This window comes from Gasterosteus aculeatus, chromosome 20 (genome assembly GCF_964276395.1).
Source record: "Gasterosteus aculeatus chromosome 20, fGasAcu3.hap1.1, whole genome shotgun sequence".
Taxonomy (NCBI): Eukaryota; Metazoa; Chordata; class Actinopteri; order Perciformes; family Gasterosteidae; genus Gasterosteus; species Gasterosteus aculeatus.
In genome coordinates this window covers 18851206-18878510 of record NC_135707.1, presented here as the reverse complement: position 1 = coordinate 18878510, position 27305 = coordinate 18851206, and the positions used below count along the sequence as shown (strand labels likewise).

General features: G+C 43.1%; 1 protein-coding gene across 3 annotated transcripts in view; it reads right to left on the bottom strand.

The window, feature by feature from the left end:
* The window catches only part of ncalda (neurocalcin delta a), a 54762-nt gene that overhangs the window by 15538 nt on the left and 11919 nt on the right, over nucleotides 1–27305 (bottom strand). The window contains exon 1 of one of the 3 annotated variants that reach the window (XM_040164681.2): nucleotides 15523–15852. The exons of 1 other annotated variant lie outside the window; for it this stretch is intronic. The gene's annotated coding sequence lies outside the window, so the exon portion shown is untranslated. Of the gene's footprint in view, nucleotides 1–15522; nucleotides 15853–27305 lie in introns of those variants that run through there. One more of the 3 variants, XM_040164680.2, reaches the window with a different exon arrangement.

The window sequence follows — 27305 nt, the reverse complement described above, 5'->3', positions numbered from 1 at the left end:
GGCCCAGGCCTCTTGCATAAAAGCCAACTCCACAGCCAGCCTCATCTTTTGTCCAACCAGGAAGGGAACTCAACCAGGTAATGTCATTGTGGGGCTTTGGCCGTCACAGTTACATTATATTACAGGTCATTTAGCTGATGCTTTTATCCAAAGACTTACATTACATTTTTAACCCATGGCTTTTTTACCATTTTTGCCCAGGGAGCAATTAGGGGTTGGGTGTCTTGCTCAGGGACACTTCGACACGAGACATGGTGCAGCCAGGGCTTGAGCACCCTCTCTACTCCATGAGCCACTGTCGACCGGTTACAAAAATATTTCTGCATGTTCCAGTGAGCATTGTCATAATCCGGAAGTGGAATGAACATTATGTCATCATAAACTGGCCGCGACCAGATGCTCCGTGCAAGATTTCTGATAGAGGAGTTAAAAGAATTATGACAAGAGTCCAAGAGCCAAGGACGACTTGCGGAGAGTTTCACAAATACCTGTAATTAGCAGGTACAATTGTTTCAAAGAAAACAATAAGGAACGCACTCCGCCGCCATGGCTTGTGTGCACGCTCAGCACGCTAAAATGTTTGCTGCACAACATTTAGACAATCCTGTAATATACTGAGAATATGGGCTGGTCAGATGAGAGCTTGGGGGTGCCAATACACACCATGTTTGTGCCGATGTAACCTTCAAGATGTGAAGACGGTTTGTGTGGACAAATGGGCCAAAACCACAACCGAGCAATGTATGCGCCTAGTTTCTCCACGTAGGAGCCGTCTTGAACAAAGGTTTTTGTACAAAGAGAGAAGACCCGCCCAGAAGTCCCGGCCAATCGGAGGATGGTCATATGGCCTAACGGATCGCAGCGGAGGGCGGCTGCCAGACCACATTGTGGAAGAGCATGTTGGAGAGAGTGAGAAAGCGGTCCCAGGAATAAGTTTAAAATTACTGATCCCAACTTTTGCATTTAACAAATTTTTGTTATCTAGTCCCATTAGGTTCAGGGGTGCTGTGTATATTTTTTGGTTATTAAATAATTAAGTTAGTGAGGACTTTTTTGTTTAACCTTCTAAGATAGACTAGGATCTTCCTTTTGAGGATCTCTTTTTGTTGTATTCTGTTTTTGATTTCCACAGCACCCATTCTTTTTTTAAGCTCTGTTCAGTTCTGCCCAATTCAAAAATAAATATCCTTTACAAATACCAATTACATATGGTTTTATGTTTATGTCTGTCTACCCCTAGCTACGGGACGTAACACGCAAAAATTCAGTCAGGAAGGCTGGACACTGTGCCGTTCCCTGGTGGCCTCCTCTCTCCTTGTGGGTGCACGGCCAGCTGATTAGGGGCGGGGTCGGGTAGTACCAGCCAACCAGACGTGGGTGCCGTTACCGTAAACAGATTGCATCGGTGCAGGCAAACGTTAAAAACTGTTCTCCTCTCTTTTGCTGTCAGTTGTCATTTCAGCACGCACCAAAGACGACCCGCCACCACCCCTGAAGCCTCCAATCTACAGCAGAACCTGGCATATTTATTTCCTGTCTTATTGTGTAGTTTTCTGCTTCTTGTCTCCCTGGGTATCTTCACTTCCTGCCTCGTCCTGTCGTCCCCCTGTGATCGTCTGATTGTTTCCACCTGTGTCCAATCACCTGCACCTCCCTAGTGTATTTAAGCAGTGTGTGTCTCTTGTGACTTGTCGCGTCATTGTCTATCGTCCTGGATGTCTCTAGTTCCTGCCAGCCTTTTTTCCCCCGGTACCTGTATGCGTTTTTGCCCCTTGGCCATTTTGTGTTGGAGTTTATGACTATTAAAGTCCCTTTGCTTTTGACGTCTGCGTTTGAGTCCTGCCTTCCACCCACCCTGACAATATCAGGAGATTGAAGCATCTTATTCTCTACCACCACCACCAGTGTCTGGACTCCCAAAGGATATCACTCATCTCGGCTGGGCATCCCGGGCCCTGGTCTATCCTGCAGCAGGGTGAGTCCAAGCCCCAAACAACATTGCAATATCAATATTATGCCTGTTGTAATAAAGCAGTGTTCAAATTTCAGTCTCTCGGATAGAAATACATTTCAGTAAGTCAATGCCTTTTCCCTGTGTTATTCCTTGTTATGTTATTATTAATGACATATTTGTTTGGATTTCTTTATATGTATGTTTGTAGATTGAAAATTTCATGTAAAGAAATATATTTACTGAAAAAAATGGTGACGTCTTCAATACTATTTTACCCACTTGAAATAGAGCACTTTCCTGTGGAAAGCTTCCTTTGCGAGAGAACTGGTTGTGAATATGCTATGTAGCGCCTGTTTTGTCTAGTTGAGCCAAAGCATCCAAGTAATGAGAGCCAATATGTGCATAAACATAATCGTAATTCAACTTTACTTGATTGGGCTCATCCTTCTACTCCCTGTAGTATTTCTTAATGGAAACCCAAATGGTGATGCTAAATATGCACTGGAAAAACCAAAGTGGTTTTGGATGTAACCCCAGAGTAACATGAGCGGTAACCACATGAGGGGAATAATGCACAACAAAAACAATGCAATACATTTGGTTTTCCTTTGTGCATGAAAGCATCTTGCGTCTCCACAACAAAAATAAAAGCCTATATAACCCCACATCCTGTACCTACAGGAAAACCCTGAGACAATATAAGCCATTTAACAACAATTCATCACTGAAGCCACTCAGTCAGTGTAAACTTCATACTCTTTTCTGTTTTGAGTGCAGTCCGACCGACACAATGCTGGCTCTTCCCCATCAAAATGTTGAGCTAAAACCAGCCTCCCATGTGTTTTGGTTCCAAAGAGGCGTCTAAGAGGAGAGCATCTCTCCCCTCACACTTCCTGAAAATTCTCTGGCACTGGGAAGCAGGGGGGCAATGAGACAGACACTGGCAGGCAGCCTAGCAGGAGTGGGAAAGAGGGGAAGATAAGTTTGCACTACTTGGACTAAAGCCAACCTTTCAAGGCTCTGACTCCTTGATTCTTCCCTTTTTTTCAGCAGCAAAGCTGACGACAAACCCATCCGCACCAAACCCGAGAGGGCAGACAAACGGTGTTGATTGCAGGTCGTTTAGCTGGTTAGTGAGACACTCCCCACAATCAATATTTTCAACCGTGTTACTGTTAAATGGCCTCCATTAGGTTGCTATGGCAACAGACTTAATTGGAGGGGAGGGAGGGGCACCACTATTTGTGCTTATTGATTCAGGAGAAAAAGAGTGCACCAATGAGGAGCACAAGATTACATATTTTCACAATCAAATGAAGGGTTTAATATTATTTTATCTATGTGACCACAGTCACTGTCGTTGCTGTGTCTTCAAAACTGTTATTAAAAACAATGTTACCACATCTTGTGGTATCATTGGCATCTCTAAGAAGAAATGTTCTCAGCGATAACCATTTGGTGGACTGTTGCGATAATCCTTCTGGGTTGGATGCCTAAATGGTCTTTCTTCTTCACTTCCACTTTGTCCAGCAGAAAAGTACCACTGCATTTATCTAATTTGTTGTGGTGTCCTAAATGGCGGTCTGTGTCTGCATGACATTGGACCCGTCTAATTGGTTGGATGACTAACTCATGGGATCCAACATGGGGTTGAACATAATGAATGTGATTCTAGTTATTATGGTATGTGTATTGGACCATTTGCTAACCTTAACCCCCAGTTTTGCAATGTTGCTCTAGCTATGCAATTTACAAGACGTTATTATAAATTACCACTCAATTATTTAGCAATTTAATTAGGAGAGAAAGGCGAAAGAGGCTTATGCTTTCTTTGTCAGCTACAAAGGGCAATTGTCGCTAGCAGAATTTATGTAGTTCAATACACTAAATTATGAATTATCAGAGACCATCTAAGGAGTGGAAATAGTCATCATCACATCACCCATTGGTTTGTGGAATGCAGTTATTACTTCCCCATCTTGGAACGCTAATTTTCTGGAACACCAGAAAATTAACTAAGAATTTTGCTGTGTAAGAGCAGCTGGAAAATGGAGTATGCAAGTTTCAAAATAAGGACACAGGCTATTCTGTCCTTATTTTGAGACATCCAGCGGTGAGGGTGAAGACAAGAGGAGGAGAAAGACACAATTTGAATCAGACAGAGATTGAGGCTGGAGATGGTTCTGATTGAAGAATGCCTCCCGGGATGCAACAAAGCTCGCCCTGCTTCCTGTGGTCAAGGAAAAATATAGAAACAGGATATGACAGCACGGAAAATAACAAACACAGTGGGAGTTACGTTCCAGTCGAGGTCAGGGGTCGGGATAAACCCTGGGACATGGCATGTGATCAGAACTGTAAATGTTCTGGAGGGTTAAAGTTTCCCTTCAGACGTGTTTGAAAGTGTGACAAAATATTCTGCTATGATTCACATTTTATTCCACACTATTTTCCCTCTAAAAACAAATCTCTATCAGAAGCACAGTGTATATGTGCACCAAGTATTTGGGCTCTCATTGAGAAAACCAGCCATATCATTCATGAACTTCAGTCAGATCCAGAACCAGACAAAACATCTGCTGCGTCAAAATGGGCAAATAGAAGACGAATCAGAATGTTTAAGTAGTAAAGCCTAGTTTATGCTTCTGCGTTTTCGAGACGCAAGGACACACACACGCAAGGCTGTGATTGAGTCTCACATTTCCTCCACTTCTACAACCAGTCATGAACCTTGAATTGAAACAAATGTTGAAACACGACTGGGCGTAAAGACGCAGACGCAGAAGCATGCGCCAGCCTTTAGAATATTTTCTTGTTTATGCGGTTTGTTAACTTGTTCTAACTATCTAATCTGGATTCACCAAAGTCCGTTTAAATCCCTGATTTCAGTACACAAATGTCTCCCCCTCAGGAGAGGAATGTGAAAACACTCCTGGAGCACAGGTACAAGTCATTGTAGTCCAGGCCAGATATTCTATCCGACATGAACATAGGAAACCTTAAGGTGACTTAATAGATATGCTGGTACTCGGATGTGAATGAGTCATTTCCTGTGCTGAGCTTAATTCAGAACTGTAATTCATCTACAGTCAAGTCTGTTTCCACGTGTTCAGCTTGGAGTGTGTATTACTTTTATTGTGAAAATCATCATCACAGGGAGGTTTTGTGTTTATTTGAGCAGCCTCACCACCACAGACTTGTAGAGGCGTTGCAATGTACCGCAATACGAATACAAAAAGCGGCATCTAAAAAGTTAAAATATTGATAACCTGGTAATAATGCAAAATATGATCATGCAATGTAAATAATGTTGAATTTCCTATATGTAAGTTCAGAGGACAGCACTGGAGCCTTAAACCCAACCCTTCCCCATTACACAGAGTCAGAGTTCACACACATTGTAGAACGACTAAAGAGGAAGTCCCAGTCACTGTGTAGACAACTAATCACAGAGGAGGAAAGTGTTTCATAAACAATGAAGGAAAGTCCTCACACAGCATTTGTCACATGTGTGCCAAAGACATTCAGAAGCCACTTGGCACAAAGCTGCCTTGGTAAAGGGGGGCGACATTTTCAACGCCCGTCATCTATAATGAGTGAACGGTGTCCACCACCAAATGATCGGCCATGAAGTCTTCATGCCCTTCATGTCCTCTGGAAAGGGATCGTGGCTGGATCTGAATAACAATAGAGGCTTGAGGAAATGCTTTTGCAAGGAAGATTACTTCAATCAGATCGAGAGGCCTAAATATGCTAGGTATTCCTGTAAAAACAGAAGGGGCCGTAAGAGACAGGGCGTTTACAGACTCAGTTATTCATTTAGTTTCAGGAATCAGGAATCCTTTATTGCCATAATATGTCAGACATACAAGGAATTTGACGTGGCGGTTGATGCGTAACAGCAGACAGAACGACAATGGACGACAAGACAAGAGTGCACAAGGAATAAAATAAAAAATAATAAAATAATAAATAATGCTATGCTATGCTATTTCTCATTAAAAACATCTACAGCTGATTTCATGTTTAAAATATTTAATATCCAGCTTCCTTTTATCTGTGTAAAAAAAGCCACATACAGTTGTGCTCATAAGTTCACATACCTTGGCAGAATTAAGGATTTCTTGGCCATTTTTCAGAGATTATGAATGATAACACAAAAAACGTTCTTTTACTTATGGTTAGTGGTTGGGTGAAGCCATTTATTATCATTCAACCGTGTTTACTCTTTTTAAATCATAATGATACCAGAAACTACCCAAATGACCCTGATTAAAAGTTGACATACCCTGGTGAGTTTGGCCTGACAACATGCACACGAGTTAACACAAACAGGTTTGAATGGCTACTAAAGGTAACCATCCTGTAATCAGTGTGTGTGTATAAAAGGTCAGTGAGTTTCTGGGCTCCTGACCGACCCTTACATCTTTCACCCAGTGCAGCACTGACGGTTCTGGATTCGGAGTCATGGAGAAAGCAAAAGAATTGTCAAAAGATCTGCGGGTAAAGGTAATTGAACTGTATAAAACAGGGAAGGGATATAAAAAGATCCAGAGAATTGAGAATGCTAATCAGCACTGTTCAAACTGTAATCAAGAAGTGGAAATTAGGGATTCTGTTGAAACCAAACCACGGTCAGGTAGACCAACCAAAATTTCAGCCATAACTGCCAGGAAAATTGTTCGGGATGCAAAGAAAAACCCATAAATAACTTCAGCTGAAATACAGGACTCTCTGAAAAATGTGTGGTGTGGCAGTTTCAAGATGCACAATAAGGAGGCACTTGAAGAAAAATGGGCTGCATGGTCGAGTCGCCAGAAGAAAGCCATTACTACTCAAATGCCACAAAGTATCCCGCTTACAATACGCCAAAAAGCACAGAAACAAGCCTCAAAACTTCCGGAACAAAGTAATTTGGAGTGACCAAAATTGAACTTTTTGGTCACAACCATAAACGTTACATTTAGAGAGGAGTCAACAAGGCCTATGATGAAAGGTACACCATTCCTACTGTAAAACATGGAGGTGGATCGCTGATGTTTTCGGGATGTGTGAGCTACAAAGACACAGGAAACTTGGTCAATATTGATGGCAAGAGGAACGCAGCATGTTATCAGAAAATACTGGAGGAAAATTTGCACTCATCAGCCCGGAAGCTGCGCATGGGACGTACTTGGACGTTCCAACATGACAACGATCCAAAACACCAGGCCAAGTCAACCTGTCAATGGCTACAGCGGAATAAAGTGAAGGTTCTGGAGTGGCCATCTCAGTCTCCTGACCTCAATATCATTGAGCCACTCTGGGGAGATCTCAAATGTGCAGTTCATGCAAGACAGCCCAAGAATTTACAGGAACTGGAGGCTTTTTGCCAAGACGAATGGGCACCTTTACCATCTGAGAAAATAAAGAGCCTCATCCACAACTACCACAAAAGACTTCAAGCCGTCATTGATGTTAAAGGGGCCAATGCACGATATTAAGAACTGGGGTATGTAAACTTTTGATCAGGGTCATTTGGGTAGTTTCTGTTGTCATTATGATTTAAAAAAAGTGAACACAGTTGTTCCATAATAAATGGTTTCACCCAACCACTAACCATGAGTGAAAGAACAGTGTTTGTGTTATCATTCATATTTTTTGAAAAATGGCCAAGAAATCCTACATTCTGCCAGGGTATGTAAACTTATGAGCACAACTGTATGCATACAAAGTATTAAATTGTGGACTACTATGCATGCCTGTCCATATGATCACAAGGGGATGATCCGCAACTATTGAGTTTGTAAAGTGTGTATGTTGATAGTCTTCTGATCCTCTGACTGGGAGTGGTGACGTTTGCTGTAGTGACTTAAATGCTCAGGAACAGCAGCAGGGGAGTTTTGTCCCATCAACAAGTAAAAACTGGAAAGCAACAGCTCACTCTTTTGTCGCTTGTATTCAGCACAACACGACGATGTGTGTGAATTCTTCTCTGATGCTATAAATACAACATGTTTCCCATAGTTTCCTTCCTTACCCTCTAGCTGGGGGACATTTCTCACAGACACTCTGCACCTCATTGGGGCTCAATGACCTTAGACCCCCCTCAAAAAAGAGAGTGACAAAGGCCTGGCTGACCAGCTGGCCCTCTGCAAGCTCTCACAGGAGAAGAGGGTAACATCTTTTATGTGCTGATCTTCTGGGAAACTCTTGCTTTACTTTTTACTTTTTATCTTTGCTATTTCCAGTTTCAACTCAATCAAACTACTCCTAAAGAAATGGTCAAAGCGCGTATGTCCCATTTCTAAAGGTTCTTTCCCCTCTTCACTTATGAGTCTCATGCCAGATGCTGGAGGCCACGCAGGCTCCTTTCCAAAAAATGTTGCATTTGTTTTTTCCAGGGATAATGGCTATGACGGCAGCATAACAAGTTTTACATAAAAGAACATATAACATGCTGAATTGAAGCTCATCCTCCATTTAAAAAAAAAAGCGTTGGGTAAAGGGTGACTTCTGCGGCGTCCCGTTGATTCACGCTCACTCTCGCAAATATATATATATATGTATATTCAGAGCATTTAAATCAAAGCAAAATCATATTTGAAATGTGAAGACATGGCAGAGCCGGGCCGCAGGTAACAATTACAATAGTTCATTAAAGCTGCGAGCAGCGTTGGACGGGTCCTCGCAACTCCGCACGTCGGGGCACCGGCCGGACGGCTAGATACTCAGCCAAGAACCCCTGCGGCCGCCGGACAGAGCATCCGAGAGTCAATCGTCGTTAACCCTGTGGAGCGACGCCAGGAATCCAGCTTTTCAACTTTAACATTATTAAGGTCTTAGGCCACTCCCCAGCCAACCTCTGGTCAATTTTAGGTTAGAATTAAAAGGAAACTATCAATAGTTACATGATCATTTCACTTCAGATGGAAAGGACCCATCCCCAAGGTGTCACTCAGCGATAACCAGGACATTCTGATGTACCATTCCAAAATTAAAGCCTCTTAAAATACCATACATGAGCAAACTTCCTTCAAAGTCTAATTCACAAGACTACTTCAGGTCAATACAAGATTATAATTAAAAGGAAACTATCAATAGTTACATGATTATTTAACTTCAGAATGATAATACACATCCCCAAGGTGTCACCTTGGGATAAACAGGATATTCTGATTTACTATTCCAAAATGAAAGCCTCTCAAAATACCATACATGAGCCGATTTCCATCACAAGACTACTTTTGGTCAACTTCAGGTTAGAACTAAAAGGAAACTATCAATAGTTACATGATAATTTCACTTCAACCTGATAGTACACATCCCCAAGGTGTCACGCAGGGATGAGCGAGACATTCCGATCTACAATTCCAAAATTAAAGCCTCTCAAAATACCTTACATGACCCAATTTCCTTCAAATTCTCCATCACGGGACTACATCTGGTCAATTTCAGATTAGATTGAAAAGGAAACTATCAATATTAAAACGATCATTTGACTTCAGGCAGATAGAAAACATCCCCAAGATGTCAGGAAGGGTTAATCAGGACATTCTGATCTACCATTCCAAATTGAATGCCTCTCAAAATACCATACATGAGGCGATATCCTTTAAATTCTACATCGAGAGACTACTTTTGTTCAAATTCAGGTTAGGATTAAAAGGAAACTATCAATACACAGTATTTCCGCTTCAGACTGATAGTACACATCCCCAAGGTGTCACCTATGGATAAGCAGGACATTCTGATCTACTATTTCAAAATGAAAGCCTCTGAAAATACCATACATGAGCCAACTTCCTTCAGTATCCTTCACGAGACTACTTTTGGTCCATTTCAGGTCAGAATTAAAAGGAAACTATCAATTGTTACATGATCATTTCACTTCAGATTGATAGTACACATCCCCACGGTCTCACCCAGGGATAAGCAAGACATTCTGATGTACTATTCCAAAACGAAAGCCTCTCAAAATACCATACATGGGCCAATTTCCTTCAAATTCTCCATCACAAGACTACTTTTGGTCAATTTTAGGTCAGAATTAAAGGGAAACTATTAATTTTTACATGATCATTTCACTTCAGACTAATAGTATACATCCCCAAGGTGTCACCGATGAATGAGCAGGACATTCTGATGTACTATTCCAAAATTAAGACCTCTTAAATTGCCATACATGAGCCAAAATATCACTCATAAGACTACATCTGGTCATTTTCAGATTAGATAAAAAAGAAAACAATAAATAGTTACACAGTAATTTCCCTTTAGGCGGAGAGTACACATCCCCAAGGTGTCACCCAGGCATAACCAGGACATTATGGTGTACTATTTCAAAATTAAAGCCTCTCAAAATACCATACATGAGCCAATTTATTTAAATGCTCTATCAGAAGACTACTTTTTGTTCATTTTCAGGTTAAAATTAAAAGGAAACTATCAATAGTTACACAGTATTTCCACTTCAGGCATAGAGTACGCATCTCCAAGATGTTAATCAGCAATAACAATGATATTCTGATGTACTCTTTCAAAATAAAAGCCTCTCTAAATACCACCTTCGTTTTTTACTGGATACTAGAAAATGTGACTTCAAGTTACCAGTAGGTAAGCAGGTATCTCTCCAGGCCCAGAGTCTCATTAAACATGTGTAAATTAGAAAGAATCCGATGATGTCCAGTAGAATTACAACGGTTTAGTTGTTCTTGGCGAAGGATCAGCTTTGCCGATACACCTTCTCGCCACCGATTATCGGATTCTTATCATTTTCACACTGAAGCATTATTCAGGTCTTACCTCTCTGCTAGGAAATTTTGAGAGGGATCAGATTAACCTTTGAGGAGCATAACCTGTGAGGAGCAGGGTGTAAAATAAAAAAACAATCAACTTCCTGTTTTCCCCAGGTGGCGCTATGATTAAGGTTAAAAATGATCTTATGGATGTCTACAGGGTGAGAAGTTCATGCTATATGAGAAACATGGAGCAGATTAGATGTAGTATGGTCAAGTTAAAACAACTTCAGTTTTTCAAAAATGCTTCCTACACACATAGTTTGGAATTTCTTCCGGCAAAATGCAATTCTTAGAGCCTAGGTCCTCAAGATCACACTGCGTGAATTTGAAAAGAATCGGGTTTAATCCCTGGGAGGAGTTCGGTCTTTTACAACTCTAGGAAATCAGGAAAATAGGCCAAAAAGACAGATTTTCAACGATTAATTGCAGCGCGCCCTATTCTTCAAATCTTCTAAAAAAATCAGGGTGTGTTCAGGGGCTGAATGTCCACATGTGGAACAGGTTTAGTGAGGGCAGGCCAAATAATTTGGAAGTTATGACTCTTGCAAGATTAAGCCCCACCCCTTGCGAAGTTCATTAGCCCATATCGTCTCAAAACAAGAAGATATCAACACGATATTGAAAGGGCAGGGGTACATTGATCCAATAATGATAGACAGAACATTTTGTGACAATCGGACATAGCGTCTAGGAGAAATGGCCCAAAACGTGTTTTTCACTAAATTCAAAATGGCGGAAAATCTAGTTCGGCGCATTTGCATACCATTATTGACTTTTTTGTAGAGCATGTCCAAGAGCACATGTGTGCCAAATTTCAAGTCAATCAGACATTGGGGGCGGAAACTGGCCTAGTGGGGTACTTTTTGACCTTTCTAGGTGGCGCGTCGTTGCGAGGACCCTAATTACTTCCTCAATTAGTCGATTAGAGGTTTGGTCTATAAAAGGTGTCAGGTGGAAGATCAACCAGTGCTCAGCTTGAGCGGCTGCTGTGTGTTTTTCCCCACGTCTGTTTGTTGGATTGATCACAGAGGTGTGCGAAGCCATGTTGCCTTTTCCAGAATCGCATGAGTCATCCATCACTTGTAGTGGTGCTGCGACCATCAGAGAGAAGCTGTACACTCCAACCAGCACCACGCCTCGGCAGACAGCTGTGCTTGTGTTTAAAGTGTCTTTTTTGTTCTGACCTTTGTGGTGATTGCAGATTGAGTAGTGAACGATGTCGCAGCCCTCTGAGCACAGTTGCCACAGTGATCGACATTTCTACACTTCAGTCAAACGAGTGTTTCGACACCCGCTCCGCCAGGGATGCTGGGGATTCACGGAGCTCAAACACTTGGAGATTCGAGAGCAGCATATCCTCTAACAAACTAATCTAGCAGAGGGCCATTGGCCTCGCTGAATGTGCATTCATGTAAAACGGCACAGGAGGTCTCACAAAGTTCTCAAACCCTGTGCGTGACAGGGTTTGAGTACTACAAGTTGAATCCATGTGTTACAGAAACTTGTGAATTATACCAGGAAACTGCCTTTTCCCTTCACTAAACATATTCTAGGTAAAGAAAAGCGTGAGTGAATAGAGAATGTCAGTGCGTTCCCCTTGACGACTTTGACTTTGACATTGAATTGGGCAACAATCACTTTTAATAAATAAGTTATTCCTAGGCTTGTTTATACGTCTCTCCTTGTTTGCTTCAACACTTCTAGTCACCATTAATAAACAACTGAAAAAAGATTACTATCCAGTCAGCAAACAGATCCAACTGCCTCCTGGGTGTCTGCCTATTCTCTTATCTCCGGACATCTTTCTCACTTCAAACTTTCCATTTTCCTCGGTTTCTGTCTCCCTTGCTGGCTCTGGTCGTAAATCCACTTGCATAAACTGCCTTCAGGTTGGTTTCCACCAGTGTTACATGAGACTCCCCTAAGTACTGCGCAGGATGTTATAGAACCCTGCGTGGTTCAGATGGTTCCGCTCAGATGTGTAGTAGAAAAAAAACGTTTCCACCAGGTCTTCTTCTCTTTTAAAACAGACAAGGCAACAACACATCAACGGTGTCTATGGGCTCCAGAGCAGGAGGAGTCAACTTTCTCCAAAATACAACTATCTTCAATCATTTTAGACTTTTATTTAAAAACACAATGCAACACTGCCTTCCCATTTGTTTCACATATTCACACAGAAATAATCTGCATTCATGTGTAGAACCGACACACACAGTCAGAGTTGCTGAGGCTCTTACAGAGACACGTACGGCAACCTGACGGACATCCAGTTACACCGGAGAGGCTCTATGTGCAAAGTATTACTTATGTATTAGTATCTCAGTACCCTAAAAGGTAGTGGTGATGTCTCTTCCTCGTCTGAAATGCTGCATCACAGTAAAGTGGGTGCATTTCTATTCCGGACTGTCTTGGTCGTTCTATCATTTTGCATATGGCCATAAAACCAATCGCAACCAATAAATACAACAGATCCAGCTATCTGATTCAGTTCAAACGGATATCTGATATCAGTATATTGGTCCGTCTGTCATCGGCAACAGGAAGTGCTACGATGGCTTTTACGAAAACAGCAACTCGAAAAAGCTAATGGTTATGAAGACATTAATGAGCTCAACTCTGCAGTATTTCTGTATCAATCTCCGGCCCAGCAGAATGCCATACATAAGAGTGTTTCATATGATCCATCTGCAGAGAGAAAAGCTGCATCAGCGACAGACCTGAGTACGGTGTGTGTTCTGTGCAAATCAAAGCCAGCCAACTAAATGAGCAAATACCATGGTAACCAACATGTCGCCGCACTCAGTCATCGCCGCTCACACATGAGTTAGTGTGAAATGAACGATTTGAAGAATCAAATTCAACTACAAACGGCATTTTCAAATCACCTGTTCCCTGCTTAGATCCAATGCTACAGAGTGTATGTGTGTGTGTGTGTGTGTGTGTGTGTGAGTGCCTCAGGATCTTTCTTTCTCACTACTGAAGATGGTTTCAAACACACCAAGAAGCCTTCAAGTACCAGTACTTTGATACATTTGACATGAAATAAACATTACATCCTGTCATGAGGTGCAGAGTTGTAACAACTTAGATTGTTTTATATTTGATCCCCTCCAGCGGTCCTGTAAAAATCTTGGAATAATACAACAGCATGCTTGCACACAGACACACACACACGTCGAGAGAATTCTCCATTGCTGCAGGATGTCAGATAAAGCTACTGGCCCCATGCTAGAGAAGTGTGTGTGTGTGTGTGCGTGCATGCATGCGTGGCAGTGGCTCTTTTTCAGGGAATATGCTGCCAACCTACCCTGCTTATAACACACAAACATTGCTTGTGCACAAACAAAGTACTATTTTGCTCAATAGACACGAGGAGATATCTGAACTTAAAATGGCTCCTTGTAATATTCATGCAGCTCATTTCACAAAAGGAAGGACTCATTTTGTAATCGTTTAAACTGTAAAAGGTGGAAGCGGTGGTGCTCATTTATTTGGCGTTCTACAAAAAGGACAAATACCCCGAAGAAATGTATTATTTATACGATTACGTTGTGAAATGAAGAGACACGGCCATTTAGGGTAGATGAGTGCAAGATCACGACTACAGCACACCTCCTCCAAATCCATTGTGTATTTGTCCACTGATGGGTGCAATCAAATAGGGCATGCAAGGTATTATGTGACAACAAACCCTAACTCTAAATCCAGTCTAATCGGCACGCCAAATGCAAATTGGTGCCCTATTCTTAGCATTTAATTGGATGGAGTTTGTAAATATCTGCGACTGGAATACTTCACGGTGACAAAGACCTGTTACATGCTCTTGGCTCGTCATTCATTAGGTTGGGGGAGGGAGGCACCGCTGAGGAGGGGATGAGAGGGAGGGATAGTCTCACGGCAGATGAGTAGCAGAGAAGTAGAGGGAGAGCAGGAGGAGGAGGAGGAGGAGGAGGAGGACAGTGTGGAACATCGAAGAGGAGAGCCAAACCACTTGTTATGCACATTTCCCTTTTCTTTCCACACGATTTGGGTTACAAGTGGGCTGACATGCTATTGTGTGAGGCACGCAGGGAGGTGTTCATGTGTGTGTGTGTGCAGAGGAATTGGGGGGGGGGGGGGGTTCTAAAGCTAAACAGTCGTCCAGAAAATTCCTTAAGAAAAATTCCTCCAGAATAATAATCTCACCACATTACTGAATTTCTTCAGAAAAACATCTGTTGAGAATACACAAGTTACATTTTTGCAGCACATACATTCAAGGTTCCCCCCACCCCCTCAGGCAGCAGCTGCTATGCCCCCACCCCCACCTCTGACTCTCTCTGGCAGAGGCAGCAGCTCCGGCCCCCACTGCTTCCTCTAACAGCAAAGCTTTGAGAAGAATAGCCATGTAGAGGTGGCCATCACTTCTAAAGGCATAGTACATAACACACACAACCCCCGTAATGATCAAATTCTCCTTCTCCCTCTCACACACTCACTTCCTGCAAGGGGATTGAAAGCCGATCTGGTGTGAGAGCAAAGGCAACTAGTCCTCAAGATCCCACCCTGATCAGGGATCTCTCTCTGAAAACATCACGCCGGGTTCTTGGACTTTAAAGTTTAGCTTCATAATGAAGAAGAGTTTCCCAACAATCCCTCTCTGCCACGGAATTCATTTAAAAAGCAACTCAAACTCTTCTCCTTACATCCAGCTTCCACTTGACTGCACAGCCCCACAGGAGGCAACCCCTGCACGCTAATGCACACAATTCATGCACAAAGAGAAAACACAGGAAGCTCACTCACTCACTTGGTAGCGATGCGGAAGACGTTCAGCAGTCCATCGCCCACAACTCTCTCTGAAGACAAGTTTGGGGAAGCCGGTGGCAGACGCACAATGGGCGAAGAATAGCAGAAAGCAACAAAGATGAGAGCGACTGAGAATGTGAGAGACGGGGTGAAAGAACAGCGGAGGAGGGGGGGGGGGGGGGGGGAGAAGACGGACTGAGTGACTGAGATGGAGCTGCGCTGGCTGACAGACTCCCAGAGACTCCTTCTCTGAGCTGGAGCACACACTCACTAACCGGCCCCCTCCGCCTGGCTGCCCCGCCAGCTTGACGTCAGAGCAGTCACATGACCCCGCTCTGGTGTGGAGGGGAAATGAAAGGGGCGGGTGGGGAGGGGTTGAGAGAGAAACGGAGAAGCCTGTGTTGCCGTGGTAACAGGGACACAGCGCAGACATGCGCTGTATTTTCAATAGGTCATCCGAAAAGCTCTTACATAGAGAGAGAAGCTGACAAAAGACAAGCTCGGCGCTGCACGCGGACTAATGAAGAGAAGATGAGCGCTTCACAGGGAACATTAAACAGCCTTTACACAAGGAATGTGCACCACAATAACTTTTGAACTTGTGCTTTGACTCCTTGAACCCCGATATGCAACATGTTTGTCTCTTTTTCAAGCTATTATCTGAGCCCCGACCCGCGGTGCCTTGTCTTGTGTGTCTACGTGATGATGAAGGGACGAACATAGCAGGGAGGATGGTTTCTTTCCAGCTCTGTGAGTGTCGGTCACTCTCGTTTCTCTTCTTCTGGCAAAGACTTCTTGTCACAACGATGTCAAGATATTTCAACAGTTGAAAGGATATAAGAGCTTATGTTATCAGAACACAACTTAGTTATTAGAAATGGACCTTATTTCTATGTCTGAGAAATAGTTTATTGCTTCAGGAGTCCAGCGATTTGTTCAACACATGACTAATAAAACCGGGAATAGGAAGAAGAAATGAATAAGAATGAAATAACCTTCATTACTTTGGGGAAGTGGCACGCCTCAACACAAAGATCGAATATGAAATATAACTGTATGATTAACCGCCACTGGACAGTGGGCATAGAGGTATGATCAGGTCTTGATGTGTCATTAGCACACTGGAGACTAAAAACATGAACTGAACTCTTTAAGGTACTGGAGCAGTATTAGGAACAGAGATACTACTCGATACTAATACAAAGGACTCGACAGAACAATAATATCACCCCCATGATATTTAGCCTTAACATAAAGAGCAGAAACAACAAATGATTAATATTACGGTTTCACTTTGTGTCCAAAAACTGTTCCAAACTCCCAAAGTCCCAGATTTGACAACCAACATCTCAAATTGACTTTGACTCTTCTTAAAAACGATAGTTTCATCATAAGCTACTTATTATGAACCATTTATGAGCTAACTTACGTCACTCCATCAACTCACTCTCGACCTGCAAGGAAGTTCTGATGTTTGATAGGTCATATTTCTTGACCTTTGAGGCTCAATAACTATGTTATGTAGGAGAGGTAGTGATGCAAAACTGTAGGCTGGTCCAGTCACTGCCCTGAGCTAAGAATACACACAATGTTGTTTTTACACTGTGCTGTTCGTGAGTGACTAATTAGTAGGCACATTTCCTCACTTTTCTGCTAAGCTACGGTGTTGGCCAGTTATAGCGTTAAAATGCGTCTAAAATGCAGTGGGAAATATATAGATATTGTTAATAAAAGATAAACAGATGAAATGCTTTCTATCGTACATTTCTATAGATGAGATAGAAAGCATTTCACGAGGCAAGAAAAATGCTTGGGTGACACTGGGGAATTGTGAATGAGGACCCCTGTTCTAACCCCTTTCTTCCGCTGACCCCAGCTAAGAGCACGGGCAGCCTTGGCCTGATTACGTTCATCTGAACAGCATCTGCTGGCCGGTTGAATGGAGCTCCGTGCGGCCCAGATTGGGGTGGGGCGGTGTGGGCAGGGTCACCCGAGCTAACCGCCCACCAGTAAGGGTACGTAGAGCGGAGTGAGACGCATATGGGCGGAGAAAAGTGCTTTTAGTAAAGTCTGCAGATATATATATATTATATATCTGTATTTACACATGACATGTCTGTAATGATACAGCCGGGGGGTTAAGCACAGGTAAGAAGGAATAGAAGAGCAGATGACAACGAGACAACGAAATTGGTTGAGGAATACATTTCTATTACATTTCTTCGGGGGATTAATGGGCTGACTGGTCATGCCTTAAGGTTAATTCAGGGTTTATAAAATAAAGCTTGGGAGAAACATCGTCCACCAAAAAGGCCAAGTTGTGTCGGTGTATCCTGTTTTGTATGAGCAGCATTTGAAGGTGCTGAGATTCCGGTGAACAACAAATGAAAGGTTGGGGGATGATGAAGTGGAAGTAGTGGTTGCCAAGGGATACATAAGAAAAAAAGCAGAAGAAAGGCGGACAAATTGCATTTCAATCGTCTGTATTGCATGCTTCATATTTTAAACCTTGTGCATAACTGTCAATCACTGTGGAAAGTGGGATGGACTATGCAGCGTTTCCCCTACCATTGAATAAGGGGGGCGCCCCCCCCAAGAAAGTATTGTCTACAAATGTCCACTCCTCGCTGCACACGGCAGTTCCACAACGAGGTCGTGTACCACCATAGGCTGTATTTATGAAGTGAACCTAATCTAGACGACGTCACACATTGGTTCACGGCCTTGAAGCCTTGAATTTGGCATTTTGGCTGAAGCCATTTTTTCCAAAATTGACTCGAGACGGACAACCTAACAGAAGACACAATTTTTAGTCCACCAATAAGTTTAAAATAAAGTTTCATGAAATGAAGTTCCTAACCCAAAACAACAACTCCATGTTAACGACCTGTCAATCACAGGTAGCCCTGTCCTAACGCATGCTTTCTGTTTTAATTTGACTCATAATGGGCCATCATTCACAAAACAAACATTTCCCTCAAAGTACGACCTGCAGGTTGGGTGTTGGGTACTGAAGGACCATCTTATATAACCTTTTGAAAGGGCTTTTTAACAACTTTTAGACACTCTGCACAGCAGTTCTGTAGAAGCGCGTGACCACACTCATTTTGTGTGTGTACTTGAGTCTGTGTGTGTGTGTGTGTGTGTGTGTGTGTGTGGGGGGGTTGGAATGCAAGGCGGGTAAGCGGCACTAGAGGAACTTCCTCCTGATGAGTCAGGAAGCAACGGCATGGGCGGAAGAGAAAACAACTTCTCCTTCCAAGGCAAACCTTTCAGAAGTCGTTCCTTTGGGAGAGGAAACTCTCCCCACACTGTGTCACCGTTCCAAGCTCACTTCTCTTATTGTCTGCTGCAAAAAATCTACTGAGGGCGGGACAGGTTTGAGTATGAAGCGACAAAGTGAAAACCCAGTGTATGCACAATGAGATACAGTAGAAGAGGGAAAACGGTTATTGGTCAGTGAGACTTAGAAGCAGAAGGCTGGACATGCATCAGAGAGACGTCATGTTAATCTCAGCAGCTGGGCGGGAGGCCTTACATAACAACAGATTATCAAGAGGATAATCAGCAGAGTGTGTGGGGAGGTGGGCAGAGCTCTTAATGAGGTTTGAGTGTCTTAACTAGCAAGTTGGAAAACGCATAGAGGCATGTACATCCTCACATCCACTAAACGTGCTTGTTTTTGATGCCGACAGGTTTCCATTGTTTCATGTGATTGTGCCTAGAAAGGTTGCAGTTCCCTCGACGCGTCATATTTGACTGGCTAGTGGGACTCACCTACAATTAAGCTAACCTCTTTGTATTAATTACATGCCTTTGTTAGTCATTATAAATCCAGCACTCTGGTCTTCAATTCCCGTTTCTTTATTTTTTGTATCAATATTTCATGTTTCCCGTCTTTATGTTTATATCGAGACTTCTCCCGAGCAAGACTGAATCCGATACCGTAACATAAATTTCTGATCAAACTAAATGTGTAGTGTACGACAACCTGAGCCTAACAAAAATAAAACACCCAATGGATTAAATCCACTGGATGGCTAAAAGCTAAATCCAGCTGACAGGTGTGCGGCCTTTTGTGTCTTGCCTTGTGTCACAGCTGCTTTCTATGCATAAATAGAGGCTGTGTAGAACCTCATTTCACAGTCTGGTGTGAAGGTCAACGAGTGCATATACACGCTGGGTGCAAGCCGCTCTGCGCTTTAGAGGAACTCTTTGGACCGCGGAGCATTCCTGTGAGCACAGAAACACGGAAAAGACGCAGCACGCAGGGACCGCCATGATGGCGACAACGTGGTGTTGCGTAACTACAAGTCTACTGCCAATTCCAACACACCCAGGAGACCAGCAGAAAGATGGGAGTTCATCTCCCACAAACCATATGGTTAGCAATATAACGATGAACAGTCACGAGAGGACAGCGGGGGAGGTCAGTAGATAGACAGTACAAGTACACTTTATTCATTTCTTGTGTGGTAAACATACAAGATAGTTTTCATTAGCTGCCGCTGAGATGTATTTCACGTGATGATTGAAGATTGATCTAGTTGAGCTCAGCTCGGGTGGTGTATAAGCGGTTAGAGAAGAAAGGCAAGGAAATAGAAACATAATTGTTTAATGGAAGGCACTAAAACGTTTACTGTAGCGCTGCTGGGACACTTATCGCTAGTTTAGCATGGTAGTATTCTCAGGCGCTCTCATCTCTTTTGTTAGCCATACTCGTATTATATCAATGCATATGACTCGATCTTTGATGTGTCTTCACAATCCAGTGAGAGGAGCATTTGTTGTCTACCTAATCCCTGTTTATAGCTGGGGACGTGGGCAAATTGTAGATTGTATAACAAAGAAACCTTTTTTTTTAGTGTCTCAAGAGTTACTCAACAGCATTACAACCCACTCTGTGATTCAGACGCTATAAACAGAAAACCAGAAGACAAGAGCGGACGACCAGTCGGTGTCTTCTATTCCTCTTCATGGCGAACGTCAGGCGGGATGTGGGCCGAGGATTAACCAGAGCCCGCTGTGTCAGTCTCTCTCTTATCAGAAAGGAGCAGTTGGGAGTCGTGAGAAAGACACACCACCATCTCCCCTATGAGTCACGCTCTGGTCCTCTGCTCACTATTCCTGATAGGCACACACACACACACACACACACACACTCCTACACGTGCATCAATAACATTCATACGGAAATAGAGCCGTTGTCTCTGCATATCGATGACTGTCTGCTGGCATGGAGGGGATGGACAGATGGAGCCTGCCTATGAAATGTCAGCCCCAACTCGAAGCCAACAACTTCCTGTGAGTCACAGAGCTTTGGTCAACTTCGGAGAACCCCTTTTGCTTGTGAAACGATTACAAAACAAAAGAAAACATGAAGTAATATAAAAATCCCTGATTGGATCTGGAATCAGTTTGACCACACATGATGGTCCAATAATCACGTCACAGAGCTGAAACCATTCGTTTATTAATCAATTGATATCTTTGGGGTTTTTAAATGCAAGGAACCAAACAAGACATCTCCTGTTGTGCTCTGGTACAATGTAATGGGAACAGTTTTCCATATATTATATATTTTATATGTGATAAATCCCCCAAAACATCACAAGAAGATCAATTGATAATAAAAAAAACAGCTACAGCCATAACTGACATAAGTCAGCATCTACAGTCCAGTTGCCCATGCAGTTGGTATGAATACATAATGTAGGGATATTCAAATGATGTTAAGTGTGTCAAAATGTAATCATACATGCGAAGAGAATAAAACAGATACTGCGGCCCTGGGAAGGGGTAACGGTGTATGCGGATGCGGCTTTGCTGGCGTCATCAGAAACAGACCTTCCATTTCTCCAGAGACTTGTTTATCCTCCACTCAGCGGGACTAAAGTGATGGAAACATGGATTCATGGGATTCAGGATGTGCCCACTGCTTCATTTGAACGGTCTAAATAACGTTTTAAAGGAACCATGGAAGATTAATAATAATAATTATATCAGTCAGCAGCAGTGAAGCTAATGCAGACGTGTCTTAAACATGCATCCTCTCTACTGTCCATAGGGGGCAAAATGTCCCAGGTCACAACAGTCAAGAACCAAGTCCAAAATTCCAGTAAAGTAACTCTACAATAGCCTTTTCTCCTCCAACTCCACCAGAGCACCTTATTGAAACACACACACTACTGTAAACCCCAGCAAAGATGAGAGTTTAGCATGACCTCAGGACAGGCAAGAGTATGCTTCAAATAAAAATATACATAGTCTGAAGTATGTAATCAAATGATTCACCAAATAATAAGCTGTAAAAGGATGTGTGCAGATGGGAATTGTCTAGAAATAGCCATTTTACGGGTGCAGCAACATACCATACAGCTGCCTGTTCATTAATGAACATTTGATAAACAAACACCAGACAGAGAGGAAATGACAATCCAAGATGCAGCTGTGACTCTCTTCTCAGTCTCTATCATGCACACACTAGACCAATATTCAGAGGTGGAAATGACCGAAGCAGAATAGAAGAGCGAACAGCAGCTACAGCAACAACAAAAAAAAACATGTACAAAAACCAACCTCCTGGTCCCAGAATACAGATCTGCTAACGTTAAGTCAACATAGCAGCGGTTAGGTTAGCCAGGGAGGTTCTGTTTAACTAGCACATTACATTAGTATATTACATTATTCGGTAAATTCCTACGGTAACAGTTAAATTCGGTTATAATAAAAAGTACGTACACACAAGTTAATAAACGTCTCGGCTGATACTTACTGCTGCGGTTGATTTTATTGACTGCATTGACTGATTGTCTCTGCCTTAAGATTACCACATTACGTTTAGCTAAAAGTTCATGGCCTAACCATTTGAATTTCATTTAAAAATAGTCAAAAATGTTTTTCTCTCAGCCTGAAATGTATCATGCTTCGTATACATTGTATACGTTTTCGAGTTATAGGGCTTTCACTGACAAGGGCAGCAACCGGAACGGCGGAGGGAAAGCTGGTGACGCAAGCGGCCAACCCCCCCTTAGGCCAGACCTTCTCATTTCATGGGCCGCTCGTTTCAGCCTTAGCAGATGTCAAAGGAGCCGGCCCACCTCGGCCATGAAGGCTCAGAGGCAGTAGGACACACAGCTTGTGAAGCAGTTTGGCCAATTGCTGATTGAATGTATAAATGTGTGACATACGATTTAGCCAAGTAGTCAAGTTCTGGGAAACAGCTTGCATCACAGCTCGTCTCTACAAGCAACGACATGACATAACGTGACATAACATGACATGACATGACTATGGCGAGCGCTAGCACCACTGTTGCAACAACCAACGGTTTCTCTTTTAAGTCTCTCCTCCAGGAGCCATTTGAGAGAAGAACGTTTGGGGAGAAACTCCAGGTAAAAGAGCTGAAGATCAACCTGAACACACAATAAGACAGCAGACGGGCGAGAGGCTTCTAGAGACTGGTCCACCAGGAAGGTTTGGCCAGCTGGATGCGCTCAGCTTTTCATGCTGGCTTTATAAAGCAAGGGGACAGGGACAATTGCAGGGGTGAGGGACCTGAAGCGCTTATCTGATGAAATAACAAAACATGAGAATACCATTGCACACATGGATAAGATAGCCATATTAGGCAAAGGGAACATTGCCCCCCCAGCTGGACGACACAGGACTGCGGAGAGGAAACACAACGAGGAGGGGGCTAAAAAACGTAATATTAAAGATAATGGATTGTGTAAAGTTCTGTGGGTCTTTGATCTTTAGGGGATTGGGCGATTTGGCTGCCTCCCCAATAACACAGCTAGCATGTTGAAGGCTGTTGGACTGCATGCTGTCGCCTATAATCACATTCTTAAAGAAGCAAGAGCGCGGGTTTATCGCCATTCACGCAGATGAGACGACTGACATTATCATACGTATATACATATAAATTCATATTAGCGCTAGGCAAAGATTAAAAAAATATTTAATAAATCGATTAATCGCATGACTGTTCTGTGATTAACAGCAATAGATGGCATTAAGCGCCACCCCGCCAATGAATTGACTGGTCAGGCCTGTGTGACATCAAAGTGGACAGTATGTGGCCCCCTACCGAAAATGATTTTGACACCCCTGACCTAGAACATTTTCCAGTTCAAAATTTCAAGTTAAGTGGGTGTCACCGTAAGGAAGTTCCAAGGCTACCCTAAATGCAAGTGACCTGAAGTGTGAGTGCATGAGGCAGAGTTTAAGTTGGTCCTTGTTTTATGCAGTGGACCTCTTAAGTGGACAAGCTGCAGCTGTCCCTTAAAGCAAGAGCCCTGCAGCCCCGAGTTAGTGTGTGTGTGTTCATAGTAGACAACTCAGGCGGGGTAAGTGTGTATAAAAGAGCAAAGGATGATCCAGCAATTTATCTCTTTTACTGTTTGTTACTCGTAAATCAGGGACAAGCATGTGTGTGTGCGTCCTTTTGTGTTACTGACTATGTAGGCCTGTGATGGAGGTGTTGGGGGAATCTGGGGGCCCTGGGAACTGTAAGGCTTCCTCTGGCTCATCTCAAGAGGCATGGGAAACAACACCGACCAAAAACAACAGGGATGGAGCGGGCTGCAGCTTGACTACCCAGCATCCTGCTGTTTGGACTGGACATCGCACAACGACCCCGGCGGAGTCTGCCCTTTAAACCAGCGGTTCTCAACTCTTGATGACGCGACCCAAATCAAGGAAAATGTTCAACTTCTCAAATGTATCCAATGAAAAGATGGCGGGCGCACTTTGAACCTGAGAGACACAGAATGTCACGGTGTGATTTGGGAATTGTCAAGCTAGTGAAGTTACTTTTTTTTAACCAGGATTCCAGTTTTTCTATGCGCTGACCTCGTCTCCCGCTTGTTTTGGGTGTCATGAGATTCCTACCTTCACGCCTTCCCAATGTGCCGATTGCCGCTCCCTTTCCCGATTATGACCACCTGTGTCTCGATGACTCACCCTCCCTTTGTGTGAGCTTTGCCGTTTGTCGCCAGAGGGTCTTGTTCTGTTTGTTAAGTGTGCCAGCAGCCTTTCTTCCAAGTCAAGTTTTTGGATTACGTCTCGGGCATTACCCCTTTTGTACGTTTGCCACTTTTTGTGTACCAAACACTGCCTGCATTTGACCTGTGAATAAATCCACCTGTGACTTTTACATCCCAATAGTCCTGCATTTTAGTTCTTTTGTCGCTATCCGTGTCAATGCCAACACAAAATAAAACTCTGTTTAATAGTCTGTTTATTGATAGACCGAAACGACCAGCTAGGGAGAGATATTCCATTTCACACTCAATGATACAACCTACAATGTACATAACAATTCAGTAAAGTCAGCCTTTTTAACAGACTCAATAGTGCTTCCATGCACAAACATGAAATAAAAAGGTCCAACTGAGAAGAAAAACAGCCTAACAGCCTACTCACTCACCGAATCCATGAAAACCACCACTGCACTTTGGAAAAAACGGAACGGGCCATGCGTTGGCATGTGTAGCTGCTCGCATGGACTACAGGGCCGGGACGTTGGCGGGACTAGAGGTTGGAAGGCAGCGAGAGGCAAAAGGGAGACCCTTCAGCTAGGAAGACGGGCAGCGCTGTGCAGCCCGCACGGCCCGGCAGGCATTAAGCAACGATCCCTCCCCGTTACGACTATTCTCGATTGTCAAGTTGGAACTTCTTCTTGGCGCTCCGTCAGGGCAGTTATTGAGAAAACCATTAGATTAAAAACGGGATCCGCTCCCGCCTACTGTTGAGGAAGTGGAAGAGAGTAAACTAATGTGTTTCTGCACTTTACCTGCCACTAACAACATGTGACTCACTAGTTAATTGGTGAGTCTAAATTGCCCGTTGGTGTGTGAACGTGTCGGCCCTGTGATTAACTCTTGATCAGTCCAGGGTGAACCCCATCTCTCGCCCACTGCCGGCTGGGATTGACTCCAGCCCCCCGCGACCCTGTCTGACTGTATAGAAGAAGGAATGGAATGTTATAAATTTGAGTTCCAAGGCACATGGATTAAAATTTAGTTTAAGATTTACTACTTTTTCTGGGCTCACAAAGCGCATTTCTGTCCTTTTAGCCTGCAAAGAATCCGACCTGTAAAATCATATATCTCAAATAGTAAAACAGTATCTGTGGAGGTTGTGCAGTCGCCATATGAGGGAAATTTTTCCAGGCAGCTGGGGAATTTAACTACTGTACTTTTCACAGAGAAATGACCTATTAACCAGGAATTACTGGAATTAAGACTGGTCCTTGGGTCCTCTATATTTAGATTCGAGTAGGAGAGAGAGAGAGCTGGAAAAAAGCTCAAATCTCATTTCAGGCCAAAACAAATGCCTCTAAAGTTAAAATAAAGTACATCAGCTAAGTGCTAAAACAGCTGCTCCGTTTAGTCTGTCTAATAGATTATTATCAAACATTAATATGTGATACCTACTGACATTTTAAAAAGTAAGGAATTTCTAAGAGGGAAGTGATAGTGAAGAAAGGAAAGATTCATAAAGGGTTTGTCCAGTGAGAGGACATTCCGAAATGATGCAAGTCTGTTTTAATGCACTGTGATCAAAAAGATAGCTGTAGACAATGACATGTGAAGCCAATTAAATCACTTTTCACAGTAATTACCCTTCAATTATAGGTGTTCTTTTCAAACACAGAGCTATATGAGCCAAAGCATGAAAGCTTTTCCCAGTTAGGTAAAGTATGAGGAAAGATGTAGCTTTACACAGCAGCTCCTTGAGGGCGCCCTCCTCTCACCCCCCCCAGCTCCTTCACATTACACAACTCGACAAGCAGCAATTCTCCGGGCAAACTAAAAACCTGTGCCAGAAGGAGCTCTGATAACTATGCTCAGTCCCCAAACATGATCCCCGTGAAACTATCGGTGACAGTAAACAGCTGGCTGCACCAGTAATGATTTAGGTGGGTTGTGATAAGGGGGGAGAGACGGACGCCTGCTGACGTTCACATCCACTAAGGATAAATAATAAGGATGCGCTTATTGTTTCTGCTCATGTAAGAAATTGTTGGAAATAACCATGTACTTCACCACATTTGCTTATATTCCTTTTTACTTTGAACTGCCTGACTTGACGCAACACTTGAATTAAAAATAACAACTCAGATTCCTTCCAAATGGAACGTTGTGATTCCTCATAGCAATAACTTCAAGTGTTACGAGTTTTTGTGATTTTCTTTTCATTCACTCAGACAAAAAGCATATAAGCTGCAGTGTAAATGTGTGTTAATCATGTTGCCCGAGTTCTTTGTAACCAAAGTTCTTCCTTGTCTTGGGTTGTTTAACATTTCTACCCTGTAACGAATCGCCCAGCAACAGTCATGGCTCCCAGATTATACATCTTAACACAATGAGCTAACTTTACACTTTCCAATGATCCCACGACTTCTGTGGCAGCTGGATCTTGCATCCAAAGCAGTAAGGTGGGAGAGATACTGCTGCCCGAGTTATCGTGGTCAACAGTCAATCCATGAAGTAACTTCCAACATACCACAGATGCCTTTAAATAAAACAGGTAGTACTTCCTCCGCCTGTGTGAGAGCTGCGTCGGCTCGAGACAAGCTTAATAGCCCCATTAGTGAGAGAACTAGTGTGTACATTCGTGCCCTCACACACAACACAGATTGTCCTGGGCCTCGGGCGTTTACCACTCTCCATTTGTGAAACTATACACAAACAATCCTGACCCAGTCGGCCTCTGTGACGACCAAATATGGAACGCCACTTCTGGCTGAATAAGAAAATGAGTCAACAACT